This window comes from Canis lupus, chromosome 19, assembly GCF_011100685.1.
Source record: "Canis lupus familiaris isolate Mischka breed German Shepherd chromosome 19, alternate assembly UU_Cfam_GSD_1.0, whole genome shotgun sequence".
Classification (NCBI taxonomy): Eukaryota; Metazoa; Chordata; class Mammalia; order Carnivora; family Canidae; genus Canis; species Canis lupus.
The window spans coordinates 8788595-8809112 of NC_049240.1; positions in this window are offsets into that span (position 1 = coordinate 8788595).

Consider the following 20518-nt stretch of genomic DNA (forward strand, 5'->3'; position numbering starts at 1 on the left):
TTAAAAAATATGAGGGAGAAAATGTTAAAATACATCTTTGCTACATACACACTTAAAGCTTATAAAAATCTGAGTGAATTAAAAAGATTTAAAGGGTTTAATTAAATAATTAAACCTGTAAATATAGAATATTCTGAAGGCTACTGTAATTATGACTTTCACACATTTTAATATATGAGGCAAAGACAGACTATTTTGAAATTGACCTGGAGAGATGGTGTATGCTGGGGGTCTAGGATCTTTAGGTCCAACGTCCTCAGTGAACATTTCCAAGCACTTTGGTAGTCAGTTGGTACTCAAATCCATATTGCCACAGCCAAGCAGTTGTATACAGTTTGGCAAAAGATAACAATGACTCTTGCTTCTCCTTTGTCTATAATAGACCTTACTTATTATTTATATAAAATATAAAAAATGAAAGGAAAATCTAATCCCATTTAATTTATATCCAATCCTGCAACCCATTTTTATTGGCTCAGGTTATGGACACATATAACAACTGAAGACTTATACAAATATTAAGCATTTTCCTGGGCTCATTAAAAGTCAGCAAAATAGTTTACATCAGCTAAGAAAATTAAATTATGACTTCACATTAAACGGTGATATTTCCTTTGTTCCAGAGATGCTATAAAATTCTATACTATAGCGACAATCAATCTCAACTTCAGATATGGGATTTTGCTGCTTCAGTTCTTTTCAGATTATGTCATTAGTTGAAATAACTACCCAAGGCTTATTTACACTTTAAAGATTTTTTTCAATGTTAAAAAAAGAACATTTTCTAATAAAATTCCTTACTCTGAAAGCTAAAGTAATCAGTGTATCTAAATTTGTTTTGACTACATCCATTATTTAAAGCACTATTACCCAGAATTCCTAACTGGCAATGGGAATTCTTGGGATTGAAAGCTGATTCTGTCCTAAATTTAAAACCTACTGTGGCATTGCTTATATTGTGGTTAAAGCATCAACTAGAGGATTCTGAAAACTCTGAGCAGTATCATTTTGCCAGGGTCCTTTCTCATACTGTTATCAGAACAATTATAATCTAAGTTTAAGTGGACAGGAGCAGTGTTTATGGGCAAAAATATATATATATTAGAATTTCAGTGATTCTCATTTCATTGACATTTTGATGTAACGTGCGTCTTACCTGTGACCTTGTCACTTTCTCTTATACCATGTATATAAAAGAGATAATATATCTAGAAAATTTGATACAATATTTTCAAATTCATTTGATAACTTGTTGATACTTCATGTGTAATTTATTTAACCATACTTTATTTTTTATAACTTTTTAAAAAAATATTTTATTTTTCTTATTCGTGAAAGACAGAGAGAGAGAGAGGCAGAGACATAGACAGAGGGAGAAGTAGCTCCACAAGGAGCCTGATGCAGGACTCGATCCCAGAAGCCCAGGATCACACCCTGAGCTGAAGACAGACACTCAACCACTGAGCCACTCAGGCGTCCCTAACATACTTTATTTAATTGAGACTTGGATTTAGCAGACTTAGTGCGAATTTGTCATTCTCAAAATTATATTTCATGGTATTGAATCAATAATCTTTAACAATTATAGCTTTTATTATGTTAGTCAGAAAAGCAAGATAGTTTTAAATATGAAATAGAAAAACTATCTAAAATATGTTCAAGCACAACATCTAGCATTGGGTGAGGAGCAGTTATCAGCTTCTTATAAATCCTTTTACAAATATGGGCACATGGAAAAACAAAAATAGGTCAATAGAGCTATTCTGTGTTGTCAGGCCACATCTGTGATTTTTCTATCCACAGCTTATAACTCAACAAAATTTTGATCTTTGAACTTTTTTATTATGTATTATGGAAGTTTTTACTTATGTACATACTCATTGTCTTCTACTTCTTTGGTAAATTGTGCAGCATTCTTCAATGCTTCAAAATTGGTAGGAAATAATCGATGTGTCATGATATTATTTCATTGTCATCCATAAGAAACAATATGAAATAATTTCAGATAGACTGTGATTGTGTCAAGTTGTTCAATATTTAAATTAAGAAATGTCTTTGAGCATTCCTGAGACCTCTTAAATGACCTTCCAACCTGTCCCCAGCTTTCCTTATTTAAAGATCAAACCCATGATGTTGAAAAAAGGCTTAAAACAAAGTGTTATTTAATTTCTTACCTTTTCTTCATCATCTCTGCTTATTAAATAATTTTAGCACTATACTTCATCTAGTCTTAGGAGTGCACATCAGTTAATCACAACATATCAAAGTCTTTAATTAAATTTATTGACAAGACACATGAACCTGATCCCACTGGTGAATAGAGATCAAAGCGCTGACATCTTACAACTGCACTAATTTTCAGAATACTAGGGTAACTTCTCTGTAGTTATGAAGTGAGGTTCATTGTATTTTACAGTTTAGTTAAATTGTCATAGGTGAAAAGAACTGAATTAAACTCATTTACCATTCTTAGTTCAGATAGCTGAATATCAGATAGTACTGGAAATGGAATAACATGTTGATTAAATAATTTGCAAATCAACGTAAACCTTGATAAAAAAGCAGTGTCAAATATTCGAAAGGAAATACACAATCCTGATCTGATAATAGGAGAAAAGTAAGATATGGCAACAAATAGCATGAGTGGTAAAAATTAACACTCCAGGATGTCAGCTCCTGTTTTAGATGGAATGTGTTTTCCCTCAAATTGAAACCCAGCCCAAAATGCAATGATATTAGGGAATGGAATCTTTGGGAGGCAACCAAGTCATGAGGACAGAACTCTCATGAGTGGGGTTAGTACCCTTACAGAGAGACCCAGAGAGCTCTCTTTGTCCCTTCTGTCTCATGGGGACCCAGTAAGAGGATACCCATCTGTGAATCAGGAAGTTGGCTTCCACCAGACACCTAACCTGCCTGCCTTGATCTTGGGCTTCCTAAACTCCAGAACTCGTTATCTGAGTCTATGGTATTTTTGTTACAGTGGACAGAATGAACTAAGGCAGTTTCTCTGTAGCTATTTTCAATAGCTCCGTGTTGAATTGCCTGTTACTCTGGAGGGTGGCCTTTAAGTGTTAAAATTTTCAAAGTTCATATAGTCACTACTAAAATCCTCATTGTATTAATATGCTTTGTCACAGGAAGAAGATAATTCAGCACAGATAATAAAATTGGAGATATCCAATTATTATGTTGGCCTATAGCCAGACATTTGTCCATTGTGTGCTTTACAAGAAAAGAAAATAGCATTTGTTTTCTTGCTGACATGGTAATATCTGTTTAATTGACCTAGAAAAAAAGAAAGACATCTGTCTCTCTGAAACTTGATAATTTTGTCATTCACTAAGTTATTGTGACCAGTATGACATGTTTGAACAATTTATCGAGTCTCTTATTGTCATTCCCTCAAAATAGTGGTTTTGGTTCAGTGTAGGTGTGCTGCTATGTTATTTGTTTTCATTTGAAGCATTAATTCAACTCGTAAAGCATGAATTCGTAATTTATCAGAATGCATAATTGGAAAGGTTGGGATAAGATATTAGTGGCCGCTTAGTTCATTTATGTCCTCCTCCTCCTCCTCCTCCTCCTCCTCCTCCTCTTTCTTCTTCTTCTTCTTCTTCTTCCTCTTCTTCTTCTTCTTCTTCTTCTTCTTCTTCTTCTTCTTCTTCTTCTTCTTCTTCTTCTTCTTCTTCTTCTTCTTCTCCTTCCTCTTCTTCTTCTTTTATTTATCATTTTTTTTTGGATTAGGACTTAAATCCTTCTTATTGCAGTTGAAATATTTGTTAATAGGACTACGATCCAGAAAACTTGAATAACACATATTATACTTGAATCTAGAATCTGGCCTTTTTTGCATAATTATTCATACACAGGGAAAGTTAAATCAAGAGAAGCTTTAAGACTTAGGAATTTGAGAAAAAGAGAAAACGTATCCACTTCCTGAAACTGTACACTCTCTTGCCCTAATGCAATAACTACTATTCCTATCCTGGCATAAAATAATTCAGAAGGAATCTCACATAATTAAAGAGTTGTGATGATAACTTGATACATATTGTCGGTTTTCATTTAAGAATACTATAAATAATCCAAGATCAAAAGGCAGTGAAAACAAACATATGACTTGAACCATAGACAGAGCAAACTATTACATCTATAAGCAGGAAAGATACAAACATGAAGAAAATAAGTAGATATATAAAAGAACCCCAAGTATAATAATTATATTTTTAATAGTGTTATATAATTGACACAAAAAGTAATTAGAGAAATGTAACATACTGTCATGTTTCTTCCACTGTCACCTGTGAAGAATGACCGCAAGAGCACAAACTCAGTAATTGCTCTAATTATCATCTATTCTCCAGCTCAGGTAGGTTAAAATGAAAAACATAAATTCATCCCTCATAATGCTACACCTCATGCAAACACCTTCAAGTAGTCTGGGTATATTACTGTATGACATGTTGAAAGAAAATTTTAACTGAGATGGATCTTTATCATGGTTATGATTCTATAGGGACAAAGAAATGTCTGACCTAGTCCTAAATTTTAATTTCAGTTTTAGATGATTGCAAAGAAGTCTCTTAAGAGGATGACTGGGGGGCTCAATAGTTGAGCATCTGCCTTTGGCTCAGGTCGTGATCCCTAGGTCCAGAGATGGAGTCCCAAATTGGGTTCCTTGTGAGAGCCTGCTTCTCCCTCTATGTCTCTGCCTCTCTCTGTGTGTCTCTCATTAATAAATAAAAAAAATATTTTAAATAAATAAATAAATAAATAAATAAATAAATAAAATAAATCTTTTAAGTACATCTTCTTAGTTTATTTTACCTTGATATATATATAAATATTAACAAGCTGTGATACATATACATATCTTCAAATTTACATAATCTTATGAAATCATTATTTTAAATAGAGAAAGTATATTGAAATGTCCTTAATTTTATCCCTTGCCTTCAGGAAGACTTGGAAGTGGAATTGTATTTCCTGATTTTTTAATAAAATAGAACTTTGGGAAAAAATATTTTATCATGTTTTCTAAAAGCCTATTCCAATGTTTAGCCATCTTTGCTTCTCAAATACAAAAGGAGACGTTTTACATGTTCTAACACATCATAAGCATGACCATATCAGAAACAACCCCAGGTGAAATTGTAGCAAAAAAAAAAAAAAAATCAGAATTGGTTTTAGATTCACTGCTGTCTGCCTACCTCAAACCTCAGGCATCATGGTTCCTTATACTTCAATCACAACCCTCAGGAGGTCAAGCTTCACTGCGGGGTCCTTTGCAGACAGACCTTCCCTTTCTGGCCCGGTGCTGTGTATGAGAGATTTGCAATTTCATGAAGCAAAACTGACAGTTTTTCCTTTTATTTACAGAACCCTGAAACCACGGATTCTTTAATTTGATCAAGTAAACTGTGACAGTGTGTTAATGAGGGCTGAACCATTTGTATATTTGAATAATAATTTTCTGGAGATAATTATTTCACCTCAATTCAAAGGAGTGCCTCTAGCTATGGGAATTTCATCCCACCCGTAAACAGAGCAGGGCCCCATGGTAATCTGAAACTCTCACTTTTCTATCATTTTTGTGTTATTTGCACTCAGTGTTCTTTGTTCAAGACTGGAGATGAGTAGGCTTGGGGATTGTGAAGAAATCTGATATTACCCAAAGCACTTTCAACTCTATGGGAAAGGCAGTTAAAATGAACTGGGAACTCTAGTAGTGACCATTCTTCCATTCTGGAACCACCATTACAATATTAAAGAAGCTCAAATTCTAAGCCTCATGTAACCTTTCAATCACGTTCTTGTCCCTTCTGTCACCCTACAAGAAGGTTGGCTCTGCTTTAAGAAGACTTTAATACTAAACAGCAAATAATGGTGGAAGAAAGGTGCAGATTGTAGACAGCCTTTTTTTTTTTTTTTTTTTTTTTTTTTTAATTTTGTCATAGACTGTCATGGAATTAGAAGCTGGCCAATGTTTTTTAGTTGTAAGAGCTCAAAAGCAAAGATTTATGAAATTTAATGAAAATGGTAATGGGGGAATTTTGATACTTGGTAAGGTCCCTGATATACATGATTTTCTAGTGAACAGATCAGAGGACATAGTATGAAAATTATGTGCCAGTATGATCTCAGAAAAATTAATAAAAATCTGCATAATAGGATTGCCAGCTACATGGGGGATTGCGTTGAAGAGGAAAATTCTGAGCAAAGGGGGTAGGGTTATGTTCAAAGGAACAGAACAGAACAGTAATTAGGACCTCAGAGGTAAGATCGTAGCAACATAGGCCCTTTACAAAAGGACTAGTTTCTGGAAACCTATCTGGAGGGAATGAATAGGAAGTAGATTGCACACTGGAAGTTGGAAGACAAATGAACCCTATTTAATCCCTGTTTGTCCTGGAGCTCTCAGCACTTCTCCCCATGGTTTCAAATACATACATTATTTAGATACTTCCAATTCTCATCTTTTCATGTAACGGAATTCCAGAAGCAAACAAAAACAAAAACAAAAACCTTTGGTATTCTCATTTTCCCAGCAAAAGATCTAAAGATCCTTGAGGTATGCCCTATGCATTTCCCAATCAATCTCTAGGGTCAGGAGATAATTACTCTCCCCATTTTACACATGAGAAAACTAGTTATGAAAAAGTAATAAATAAAGGATTCATATTTCTAAACAACTATGAGGGTTGTTTTGCATGGGGAAGGGGAACTTTTCAAAATTAATATTTAGAAATAATTGTCTGATAAATTAGGAATTATTCACTTTTTTTTAAAGATTTGATTTATTTATTCATGAGAGACACACAGAGAGAGGCAGAGACACAGGCAGAGAGAGAAGCAGGATCCATACAGGAAGCCTGATGGGGGACTCGATCCTAGGACCCCAGGATCATGCCCTGAGCCAAAGGCAGATGCTCAACTTCTGAGCCACCCACGCATCCCAAGAATTATTCATGTTTATGCAACTTCTCAATTTTATCTATACTATGTCAGAGGATAACTCTTTCTGAAGAAATGTATAATATTGGTACGAGTGTAAAGTTCATATGTACCATTGGTTATACTTTTTTTTTTTTTTTTGTATTTATTTTCCTCTTGTGACCAAAGAATAAAATAAAACTGTCTTTGGAAGAAAGATGCATACAGTTATAAATACCAACTATAAGCCCACTATTAACAGACTAAGTATTAGGCAAATATTTAATTTGGAGGATGCATTGCTTTTCTCATGATGGCCTGTGTGAGAAATTATCTCATCCTTTTTTTGTTCCTTCTGTCAAAACAAAATGAGAAATTATATAATATTATAGGAGAATCATAATGCCGTACAAATCATAAGCTATGGAGAGAAAGTAGAAAATGATATGCTGCTAAACATAAATTTTATAGTTCTAATGCTGAGGCATAAACTCACAATATCAATGTATGTTGAGAATGTCTACCAGCATTCAGTTTTCATGTTAATAAGTATTAAACATCTCCATACTCTTTTACCCTGAGTTTTCAGAATTCAGTTGTGTTTCATATCTAACCTATGATACGCATGATTGGAAGAAGGCTATGGTTTATGGGTTTAGCGTAGCTAAAATGGGTGATGTTGAAGCTCATCTTAATAATTGTAAATTATATTAAGTTACCAGTAAATATCTCAGAAATATGTTATGAAGTGTCATATATGGGTTGACCTTAATCCTAATAATATTGTCATTTGTGTAAATTTAGATTTTCACTTCATTTCTTTCGTTCTCAGTCAAAAGTGAGGGTAAGGTGTATGTTATTTTCACAAATAGAAATAGTGGAGTTTTTTAAAAAAGAAATAGGGTGCTTTATTAAAATAATTCTAATGGTTATTAAAATTATCTCCTTTACAGATGTATCTATTCTATCTCATACTTCCTTTAAAAGTTACATTACTGGACAGTTTTAGTGTTCAAATATTTTCTAACTCATGCATTTGATTACTAGCCAAATAGTATTCACATTAAATAATTTGCACATTTTAGAAAAATTCTAGGATCTACAGATTTTTAAATAATCTATGAAAAACACAGGAGACATCTGTGAATATTTGGTGATTGGAAGAAGTCAATGGGTCATGGAACTCCAAGCTTTCCATTTTAATGTTGTAGCAAACACAGGAACTGTGCCATACTACATAGAGCCCTCCAGGAAAAGATGTAGACTGCATTCCTTTTAAGTGCTCTAAAATGGCTTTGTTCCTTCCTTCTAATGAGGATTACTTCAAAATGCTACCTAATTTTGTCTTCACTGTTGTTTGTTTTAATGTATCTGTTTGGTTGGCAAGATGTCTTATGTGTTGCTTAGAATCAGTGAAGTGATTAAAAATTCCATTTCTAGCTCAGCAAAACTCTATCTACCAGAACTACAAGTACAGATTTGCCCTGGTAACCTGATTCAAGACTGCTGTTTGGCAGTTACTAGTAATGTTCTTTTCACTTTCAGATTGTACTGACTTATTTTAATTATTAACTTATTAACTTATTTTTAAAGATTTTATTTACTTATCTGAGAGAGAGAGCAAGCAGGAGGGGGAGAGAAAAGCAGACTCCTCCTGAACAGGGAGCCCAATGTGGGTCTCGATCCCAGGACTGTGAGATCATGAGCTGAGCTGAAACAACCACTTAACTGATTGAGCCACTGAGGAGCCCCTCAAATTGTACTGATTTAGGCCATAAATTTGATGGTCACCTCAGCTATAGAAGTCTGTCCTTACTCTGTTGAGATTATTGAGAGAATATGAATACCCTTCATTTATTTGTGCAGTGAAGAACACTGAATTTTTTTTAAATAAGGAACAGTTAGTGAGAAATGTAAGTCTACCCAGTACTAGACTTTTCAAGAAAGCAATGATATAAAATTATATCATTTCTTAAATTTTCTCATTTATTCACTCTCTGAAAGTACTTTGAAGGCACTTTTCTTTTCAATTTACAGCCTATTCACAGTTATCTAAGTACCTTACTTAGTTTCTACAGATGGTGTGCATTCAATAAATCTTCTTGAATGAATAAATAAATTAACATAGAGAAGGTCATTTCTCGAGAAACTTAAATCTAACTTTAAGATATGATAGTAAGTATGTGGTATATAACTACATGCTTATTAGTCTGAATGCTAAATGTGTAAAAAATCAAAAAAAGAAAAAAGGAGAAATGCTCTAGGGACAAAGTTTTCCTTGTCCTGGATTTTCTTCAACCTGGAGAAAGCTAAAGAACTTACACTCTATGAGACAAATAGGTAATATATCCTGTGTAGTGGTTCATAGATACAGTTGTAACTCACAGCTATGAGATGGGTTTTTAGTAGCCAAACTTCAGATGCACAAGCCACTTGACTAAGAGATTGAATTAATCAAGAAGGTTGTAATATTATGGTATTAAGGGAGCAGTATAATGTAAATAAATAAAATCATTTTCAGGAAGTGAGAAAAAGCAAGTCAACAGACAACTAGGGAATATAAAAGCAAGTCAACAGACAACTAGGGAATATATTAAAGGACGAAAAATAAAATCAAGCAGGCGAGTGAAGATATACTAAGACGTGATATGTATTATATAGAAGTCTGATTATTTCAACCATGGTATAGTCACATAATAGTAAACTATTTAGTAGCTCAGCTGCCTTCCCTAAGGTCATCATAACTAGGAAGTGACCAAGGACTCATGACTATACCTCAATATATTTATATTTCTTGTGGCTCTGATAATAACACAGTGAGAAAATAGAAATCTTTTTAGTTTACAGAGGCTCATGACTAAGGGAAAATTGGATTAAAAATAATCATTAGGTCTTATTCTCCTCCTTAGAAATTATTATGCCATAGAGTATCATAGAACTTCAAATATGAAACAAACCTATCTTATAATATGAATTTAAACAGATAGGAGAATAAAAAATTTTATATTTGATGAAAGTGAATAATTTTATTCATTTAAGTTGAATAATCAAAGTAACACCACAAAGAAATGTACTAAATGTTAAAGATGATTTACATTTTCCTTTAACATATATTTAGCATACTTGATTAGAAATGAAAGAAGTAACTTTCAGTATAAGCAGTTTATATTGGTTCATTTATTTATACATCCAGGGAAATGTTCATATCCAATAATAAGTGCACAAAGTTTCAGTTTAAAATCTTACAATAAAAATACAATATCCTGTTTAATATAAATATCAGACTAATTACTATTTTCCAGGAAAATTCTGGGAATTTTAAAACTTGCAACTCGTTCTTCCTTGTCAAGTTAGATGTTAGGTAGTTCTTTACTGTGTGACTTGTTTAAGTACAAATCACCTCATATATGCAACGTGTATATTAAACTATTCAAGCTTCATCTTCTTTTCCTATACTTTTTTTAAAAAAGTTATTTATTTATTTATTAATGAGAGACAGAGAGAGAGAAAGAGACAGGCAGAGACATAGACAGAGGGAGAAGCAGGCTCCATGCAGGGAGCCAGACATGGGACTTGATCCCAGGACTCCGGGATCACACCCTGGGCTGAAGGCAGATGCTTAACCGCTGAGTTACCCAGGCATCCCTCTTTTCCTATTCTTTTTTTTTTTCTTGCTTACTCTGAGTACATTTCACTTTGATATAAGCTGTACATATTTGTAGGTTAGTTTTAACTATTTTAGAAGACATCACAGTACAAAATTTTGCAAATAAACAAGTATTAATAAATAGTAAATATCTGATTAGAAAAAAACAAGAAAAATCCTCAGTAGAGTGAGTTTCTAAATCACATTCTTCCAGTGTTTCTTCACTCCCTCAAAATCTCAAGGAGTGAGACTTGATTTGCCAATAACAGTTCACTCCCTTCCTCCTTGCACCTTGCTCTCATTATGGGATTCATAAACCTTACTTGGCTTGATAAGTATAGCTGAAGAAGTGCATCCTTTTCTTTTTTTTTTTTTTTTTTTAAGATTTAATTTATCTATTTGAGAGATAGAGACAGAGAGCAGGAGTGGGGAGAGAGGGGAGGAGGCAGAGACAGAGGGAGAAGCAGACTCCCCACTGAGCAGGGAGCTGGATGTGGGGCTTGACCTCAGGACCCTGGGCTCATGACCTGAGCTGAATAAACATAGACACTCCACTGTTTGAGCCAATCAGGTGCCCTTGAAGAAATGTATCCTATGCCTAAAGTAGGTCTCTTTAATTTTAAGTAGAACGTACTTATATTGGTGATTTTTTGTTTTCAAACTATCAAAACCATGAACTAGAATGGCCCATCTGAAGAAATTTTGCTTTTCCTATACAATCAAACAGGATTGCTTTGTGTGTAAGTGTTATCAGTTTATGATCTTTTTTCTCCTTCATCCTTTATTTTCTGTATGTTTGATTATGAGGAAAGTATTGTCACCCTCTATACACATAGCAATAAAGGTCAAATGGAATTACATAAACTAAACTACAGATAATGAGAAAAATGTGATTGGGAGATGTGGATTGTATTTTTCTAATTTTCTTCAAAAATTCCTCTATTAATATAAAGAAATTATATTTTGTGTGTAGGTATACGCTTCTTACAAGAAAAAAATTTCCCCACAAAGTCTGAAATTTAAGTGCATTTTTTAGAAACATCATTTATTCATTCATTCAGAAATAATTAATTGAGTATCTGCTCTATTGTAGACCCATGGCAGGGGGCTATGGTATCCTCATATACTGTCTCTACTTTTTTTTTTTTTTTTTTTTTTTTTGGCAGAGGCTGCCCAACTAGAGTCTACATCCTCCAGCCTTCTAAGGAATTATATGGAGGAATTAACTTTTTTTTCATGGCAGGAACTATGTTTCACTTATCTTAATTCATCCCTGAAGTTCATAAACCAGGCTGAAAGGCAACAAGGAGCTAGAGTGAACTGATACTATCAGTTCTAGGATCATCTCCCTCAATGCCCCACCCCAGCGTGAAAGTCACTTTGGGCTTTTCTGCAGAATCTTCTCAGATTACCTTGAATCCACGGTCTGGGAAGAAAGAATTCATGTCTGGTATAGCAAGGGCCCTCATGGACCTGCTGGGGCATGATGGCTGGTGCCCACCCTGATTTCTTGTGGTCTATAGCATACTGATTGCTAAAAATGTTGATTACAAACTCTGAAAAGAAGTGTTGCACATATGTTCACTATTTAAATATTATATCTTAATATAACTTATAAAATATGTATATGAAGAACATGAACATAGTTATTAAATAAAAAGCTTCCTCAATTTTTTTCAAAGCATATTTCTCTTTAAACATTGTTACTTGATAATTGGGAAAAAATTCAGCTTTAAGGCTTAAAATAGACTCCATGTTTGAATGGGTTTCATTGCTTTCGGAAAAGGTGTGATATGCATGAAATGAAGACAGAAATAAATTTTGCTTTAAACTAAAACTTAGAGACTGACCTTATTACTGAAATTTACAAAGCTGCTTTAAATGAGATAATTAGCTAAATGTACATGTCTGAATAAAAAGTACTAACTAGAGTTTGCATAAATATTATTACTACACTACTAAAAAAAAACAGTATCCTAATTTTCATCTTGCTCAGTCACATACCAATATTGTCCCTACTCCTATGAGTTTACATTCCACTGGGGAGGGGGGCAGACTACTAAAAAATTGCACAAACAAATGTACATGTTTAACTATGACACGTGATCTACAAAAAATGTACGTAAGAGATAAAGGACCCACATAAATAAAATTGCAAATGAGAGAGAAAAAATCATGAGCAACACCACAGAAATACAAATAATTATAAGAATATATTATCAAAAATCATATGCCAACAAATTGGACACTCTGGAAGAAATGGATAAATTCCTAGAAACCTATAAACCACCAAAACTAAAAAAGGAAGAAAGAGAAAATGTAAATAGACCCAAAACCAATGAAGAAATTGAGTCACTAATTGAAAATCTCGCCAAAAACTAAAGTCCATGGCCAGTTAGATGGCTTCCCAGGGGAATTCCACCAAACATGTAAAGAAGAGTTAATACCCATTCTTCTCAAACTGTTCCAAAAAACAGAAGTGGAAGGAGAACTTCCAAACTCATTCTATGAAGCCAGCATTATCCTGATTCTAAAACCAGGGAAGGACTCCACTAAAAAAGGAGAACACAGGCCAATATCGCAGATGAACACGGATGCAAAATTTCTCAACAAAGTACTAACAAACTGAATCCAGTAGTACATTAAAAGAAGCATTCACTCTAATCAAGTGGGATTTATTCCTAGGTTGCAAGAGTGGCTCAATGTTTGCAAATCAAACAAAGTGATACAGCACATTAATAAAAGAAAGGGTGAGAACTATATGATCCTCTCAATAGATGCAGAAAAAGCATCTGACAAAGTACAGCATCCTTTCTTGATAAAAACCCTCAACGATGTAGGGATAGAGGGAACCTATCTCAACATCATAAAACCCATATACAAAAAAACCATAGCTAATATCATCCTCAATCGGGAAAAACAGAACTTTTCCTCTATGGTCAGGAATGGATGTCCACGTTTACCACTGTTGTTTAATCTAGCATTGGAAATCGTAACCTCAGCAGACCAAAATATAAATAAATAAATAAATAAATAAATAAATAAATAAATAAATAAATAAATAAAAAAGGCATCCAAATCATCAAGGAAGAAGTCAAACTTTCAGTATTTATAGAAGGCGTGATACTCTATATGGAAAACTCAAGACTCCTACAAAAAGTTGCTAGAACTGATAACGAATTCAGCAAAGTGAAAGAACACAAAATCAACATACAAAAATCTGTGGCATTTCTATACACCAATTCCGTAGCAGTGGGAAGGGAAATCAAAGAATCAATCCTATTTACAACTGCACCCAAACCCTTCAGATACTCAGGAATAAACCTAACCAAAGAGGTAAAATATCTGTACTCAGAAAACAATAAAACACTTTTGAGAGAAATTTTAGATGACACAAAAATATTTCATGGTCATGAATTGGGAGAAAAAACATTGCTAAAATGTCTATACTACCGAAAGTTATCTACAGATTTAACACAATCCCTACCAAAATACCACTAACATTTTTCACAGAGCTAGAACAAACAGTCCTAAAATTTGTATAGAACCACAAAAGACCCTGAATCACCAAAGCAATCTTGAAAAAGAAAAGTAAAGCTGGACACATCGCAATTCCAGACTTCAAGTTATGTTACAAAGTTGTAGCGATCAAGACAGTATAGTACTGACACAAAAACAGATGTAAAGATTAATGGAACAGAATAGAAAATGGAGAAATGAACCCACAATTATATGGTCAACTAATCTCCAACAAAGCAGAAAGAATATCTGGTGGAAACAAAGATAGTCTCTTCAACATATGACATTGGGAAAAGTGGACAACAACAAACAAAAGAATGAAATTGAACCACTTTCTTACACTGTCACAAAAATAAATTCAAAAGAGTTGAAAGACCTAAACATGAGACAGGAAACCTTCAAAACCCCATAGGAGAACACAGGAAGCAACCTTGTTTATTTCAGTTGTAGTCAGTCTTGTCTGACTAGACAAGAGGCTAGAGGCAAGCGAAATGAAAGAGACACAATTATGTGTCTTTAAAGGGGTTCCTTACCGAATCGGGTCCTGTGTTGGGCTCCCCGCATGGAGCCTGCTTCTCCCTCTGCCTGTGTCTGCCCCCCTCTCTCTCTCTGTGTGTCGCTCATGAATAAATAAAATCTTTAAAAAAATAAAAAAAAAATTAAAGGATTATTTAACGCATACTCTGTGTGTGTTCAGGTTGTGTTAATGCTCACAGGTATATTTGATATGTTATTGCATGTCTGTTAGTAGGAATTTCAAGCAATAAGAAAAATAAAAAAATGAACATATCCCACCACTCAGCTCAGTAAGTTAGCATTTAGTTAGCAGGCTTCTAGATATCTATGCATTGATAAGTAAATATATAGGCACATGCATTTTTACATCAATACATCAAATAGCTTTATAAGAATGAAGTTGTGTTGTTTAAAGGCAAATACTTGTATGTAATTTAATTTAGGAGAAACAGTCATGTGAGATGAAAGAAATTTCTGCATTTCCAACAACTATTTCTTCAGTGTAATATATTAGTGACTAAATGATCGCATAACTATAATAAGAGAAGCCACTAAAACCATCAACAAGTTGGTAAATAAACCACTTATTGGATAGTTTCAATGTTAGACATTTGGGGGGGGAGATGATTTGCACTTTTCTTCTCTCCTGTCTCTTAGTTTTGGTGGCTTACCTTGTCTTCATTGCCTTTGTTTGTTTATCTATTTATAATTTGAGAGAGAGAGCAAGCACAAATGAGGGGGAGGGACATAGGGGGAAGGAGAAGTAGATTTCTCACTGAGCAGGGAGCCTGAGGATAGGGAGGTGGGGGGGTTGGTGCACATTCCAGGATCCCAAGATCATGACCTGAGCAGAAGGCAGAAGCGCTTAACCAACTGAGCCCCTGCGTCAGTGTTTTTATATATTGATCTTTAATCATAAAGATAAAATCATCTCGTCACCCTTTTTTCTCTAGTTTTAGAGTAAAAGAAACTTGTTACCTTGAACCAGTGCAGTTAACAGCTTTCCTGTAACTCAGAGTCATTATTTCAATTCAATTCAATTTCAATGAATTGAAATTTTCAACTCATTGATAGTTGAGAATTTCTGCCTCCTGTCTTTATAATACAGGGACAAATTGCCTGATATAATGCTGTAGATCTTTTCCTTAGTATTTCATGGCCACTTTGCATTTGTTTTCCTATGTTAATGGTAGTCTCCATATGATTATGATTTTTCTTTTCTTATCTGAATGCCTGAAGAAACCATCTTTATCTTTATAGTTGAATAATAATATAACTAGAATGTGCTTTGATGCTGCTAATTTCGTATCAAATTGTCCTCTTGTAATTTAATTTCAATCAAAATATTCATTTCTTCCTTCATTTTATAGAAAGTTTGCTGTTATGTGTTTGAATTTTTTCTTTCATTTATTGATTTTTTATTACTTAGTTATAAACTAACTTTATATTGAACTAGTGCTATCTGTTCTCCTTATCCATAATTTTTCTCAACTGACTTTAATCATCTTGTCTTTTTCCCCCTCCCCTCTGCGTTACTTCATGAGATTAATTTTCCTTTTCTTTTCTAGAGGCAGTGCACTGTGGTGATATTTTGTTAAAAGCAGGGTCTCTGGGGACATACAACCAAGATTTGCTTGCTAGCTTTATAATGTTCTACCTTAAGGAAACCTTAGGAAAGTTGTTTAACCTACTTGTGTACGTTACATTATTTTTAAAAGGGAGAGACTAATGTTTTTTCTATCTCGAAGTATTATTGTGTGGACTAAAAAGTGGTAACACAAGCGATGTGATTATAGGAGTTCCTGGTAGATAGTAGTTACTTAATAAATATTAAATACTCTTATTGGTTATCAGATTTTTTCAGAGTAAGTGGTGGTTCAGTAATTGGTTCTCAATTTATTTCTCTAGTTCAAGCCCTTTATTATCTCATTTTATTATTTTATCATCTCCTTTTTGAGCCTGTGTACAATAGAATTATCATTAGTAGTAAATTCTTCAAAACACTCAGGAAATCAATTTCAATCCTTTGGAAAATGTTATCTTCCAACGGGAATTCTTCATCTGCCTTTTGTATGATATTTAGCCTCTTTTTTTTTTTTCCTGTTGTGCTTACACAATTTTCCTGCAATTTATTTCATTTTAATATGCCATAATGTGGCTAACTTGGTCCTGATATAATGCTTATATTTGAATGATGTAGGAAAATTAATGCAGATACGTTTTCCATATTGTATGGGATTCTTTTGTATTGGCTCAGGAAAATTGACTGGGATTGGGATCCATCATGATTTCATTCACTTATCTGGTGCCTTAGCTGGAGTGGGTGGAATGGTGGGAGGCTGGTTGGACCTCTTATCTCCCCTCATAGTCCCTTATTTTGTAGGGTCTTTCTGTATCCACCCAACTTTGCTCTCCAACAAGGCAGTGGGCTTTCTTAAATGGCAGTTGGCTTCCAACTGCACAAAATCATAAGCTGTCCCAGGCTGTAAACAGATTTCTCCACTTTGACTTTATTTTATTGACCCAGCAAGTCACAAGGCCAGCCCAGTCGTATTTGGTGGACATAGAAACCACCTTGTGATAGAAGGAGAAACATACTTGTACAAAAATAGAAATAATCGTTTTTCACTGTTATATGTTCTTCAAGATTTATAACCATGCTGTTGCATTGTATCTGGCACATATTTCTTGGGTGGAGGAATGAATATCTCCTTCATCAGTGCATCCATAGAGTTTAAAGATATATTTTAGAACATAATGCACTCTTCTTCTTCCTCTTTCTCTTCTTTCTTCTTTGTCTCCTTCTTCTTCTCTTCGCCCTCCTCCTCCTTTTCCTCTTTATTCTTATTCTTTAACCATAGGAATACAGTGGGGGGAATGTTGTCTTACATTATTCTTCTGAAATATTACATTGGCTTTTAAATAATTTTATGTAACACAGCAAAGTCAATGCTCTGATTTGTGTTTTTCTGTATGCTTAATAATTGATAAATATTTCATAAGCATGAGGCATGTTGATTGGGGAGATATTTAATTGGCAAAGCTAAGAAGTTTGATTTCTTTTTTCTTGAGAGCCCTCTGAGGAATCTCAAAGTTTTTTTCTACTTTTCTTTAATCCCTTATTATATATTCAGTCAAGAACAAGATCCTTGCCTGTACTATAGCCTTTGGGGTGTGGTCTATTTTTTTCTTTGAATTTTTTTTTAAGATTTTATTTATTTATTTGACACAGAAAGAGGTAGTGAGAGAATATGAGCAGGGGAAGTGTCAGAGGGAGAAGGAGAATCAAGCTCCCCACTGAGTAGGAAGCCCTATGTAGGGCTCCACCCCAGGACCCTGGGATCATGACCTAAGCCAAAGGCACACACTTGACCAGCTGAGACACTCAGGTGTCCCCCTTTGGAATTTGTTTCTTGAGATTTTGTTTTGTTTTTTTCTCCAAGTGATGCTGGATTCATAAGTGGACTTACCTGTTGTTTCTGTGGAGAAGAATTTGGCCCACCTGCTCTTCTTTACTTTCCTTCTTTCCTATCTTTCGATTAAACTTTTACCATGAGATGGAGAAATAAGAAACACAACTTGGATGTGGTCTCTTTCTTCTTCATGATATTTCTCCCATTCTTTCTCTCACTCATTTCATTGACAGGTGAAATTGGCCTGTGATACTGCCATTTAATGGTGACCCACCTTGAAAGGTGGTAGCATCTCACTGCTTTTATCCTGCAGTCTCTGTTCAGAATTATCTGTTCTCTTACATTTAGTGAGGCTAAATAGGGATAGGCCTGAGGCTGCTTCTTCAGGCAAAGCCCCCTTCTGAGAAACCAGTGCTCGAAAGATCTTGCTTTGGCATTATCTAAACATTACAGAAAATTTCTTTCTTTTTGCATAACTTTTTCTCAATTATTGCCAATGTAATAAAATACAAAGGCTTAAATATCAGGTTTTGTTGTTGTTGTTGTTTGTTTGTTTGTTTGGAATTCCAGACAAGGATATGTTTCACCAGTAGGCCAGGAGAAGGGGATGCGTTGTTTTCTAAAACAAGAGTCAGGAGATTCAGGTAAAAATTTGCTTTCTCAAGTCTGAAAACTGGAAATTTGGGCAGAATTCTTATATTGTAGTCTGAGGCAGAATTTTCTTTGGAAAACCTCATTTCTTTTATTTTGAGAAACCTATTTTTTTTGTTGTTGTAGTTCTTAAATTATTCAACTGATTGAAGAAGCCCCATCTGCCTTATGGAAGAAAATCTGATTTACTTCAGTCTTCCAATTGTACATGTTAATCACTACCTTTACAAAAACATCTAGACCAACGTTTGACCATATAACTGATCACCATAGTCCAGATGAGCTCACACGCATCATATGTTCAAGGATGATGTTGAAAAATAAAAAAATTCTCTCCTTTTGATAACAAATATCTGGAAAATGCCAACATCACAGCTACTCTGTGGTTGTGATTTTTTTTTGAACAGACAACACATGAACAGGCTAGCAAGATATTTAACATAGAGATCTAGAGAATGATATAGCAATAGTAGACCTTGATAAGCTCCCATAAATTTGATCCTTATAATTGTAAGCCAGTTAGGAAAATATTTATCTTTTATGGATTTAGATTATACAGTCCCAATAGCACTTTCAATGCTTGCAATGTGTGTGTGTGTGTGTGTGTGTGTGTGTGTGTGTGTTTTCTCATAATTACTCACAAGGATCTTGAAGGACTTCAGACTTTGATGATCTATGTTTTTTAAATATATCCGGTGTGTCAGTGTCCATCACTGAAGTTCTCTGGATTGTCCCTCAAAGCCAATTGAATCAAATTTAGGGAAATACTAATTAGTTTGATTTGTGCATTGAGTATATGAAGATTATATATATTAGGGAATTGTATTCTGGGACAGTTATTAGTATCACCACTGGTAGGTGCAAATTTGAAAAGTAGTGATTAGAATAAGTAGAGTATGGGAAAGGTAGAGACCTAAGGTAAGGAAGTCTGGTTAGCACCAGTGGAAATCTGACAATGGCAACCTACTTAACATATCTTGATGGCTTTTCCCTAGACTTGCAAAATATTATACTTAGCACATAGCTATGATATTTCTGTTTCTATATTGCATTTGTTTTTGCTGTTTTGTTTTGATAATCTCCAATCCCTCAGTTAAGCTTGATACAATCACCTGTTAGTGTTGTGGAGAATAAAGACAGAGAAAGGTAAGAAAAGTCCAGTTTATTCTATGTCAGTTTTCTCACTTCCACCAAAGAAGTGGCATGTGATGGGAAATTGTGTCCAAGAGTTCCAAGAATAATGTTAATGAAGGGAAAGGTAGAAAAGAAATCTAGAAAAGAGAACACACAAAAAAATAAAAGCAATATCTAAATCGGAGATTCAAAATCTGATATGGTGCCTCATTTTTAAATATGTGCTGGAAGAAACACATTAGAAAAATTGAAGGAGCAACTAAGGAGCTGAATAGACTAATAATAACACTAATAATGATCCTTTACTGGATACATCTCATGTCCTGCTTCAAATCACCTCTGATCACTTTCTACACGAATCATTTTTGAGAATACCAGGTTAGAATAGTTATGACTTGACTGAAGATCCCCTCAAAAATATTACCTTATGTTCTACTTTTGGTCTTAGGACTTGTCTGATGGACTATGAAAGCCTGCTTAACTACCCAGGCATGTATGAGCCTGAAAGTGCAAGGTATTAACACATCATAAGGTGACTTTTGACCAATGATGAATGAGAGTTAGCAGGCAAATGTTCACTTCATTTATCCCTCTGGAGTCAATTCCGTACCACATTCTACGCAAGGACCAGTAAACCATGGATCGCTACAATTTGGTACATTCCCAGTTCAACTTCCCCAGTAGAACAAGCTTATGACTTGTT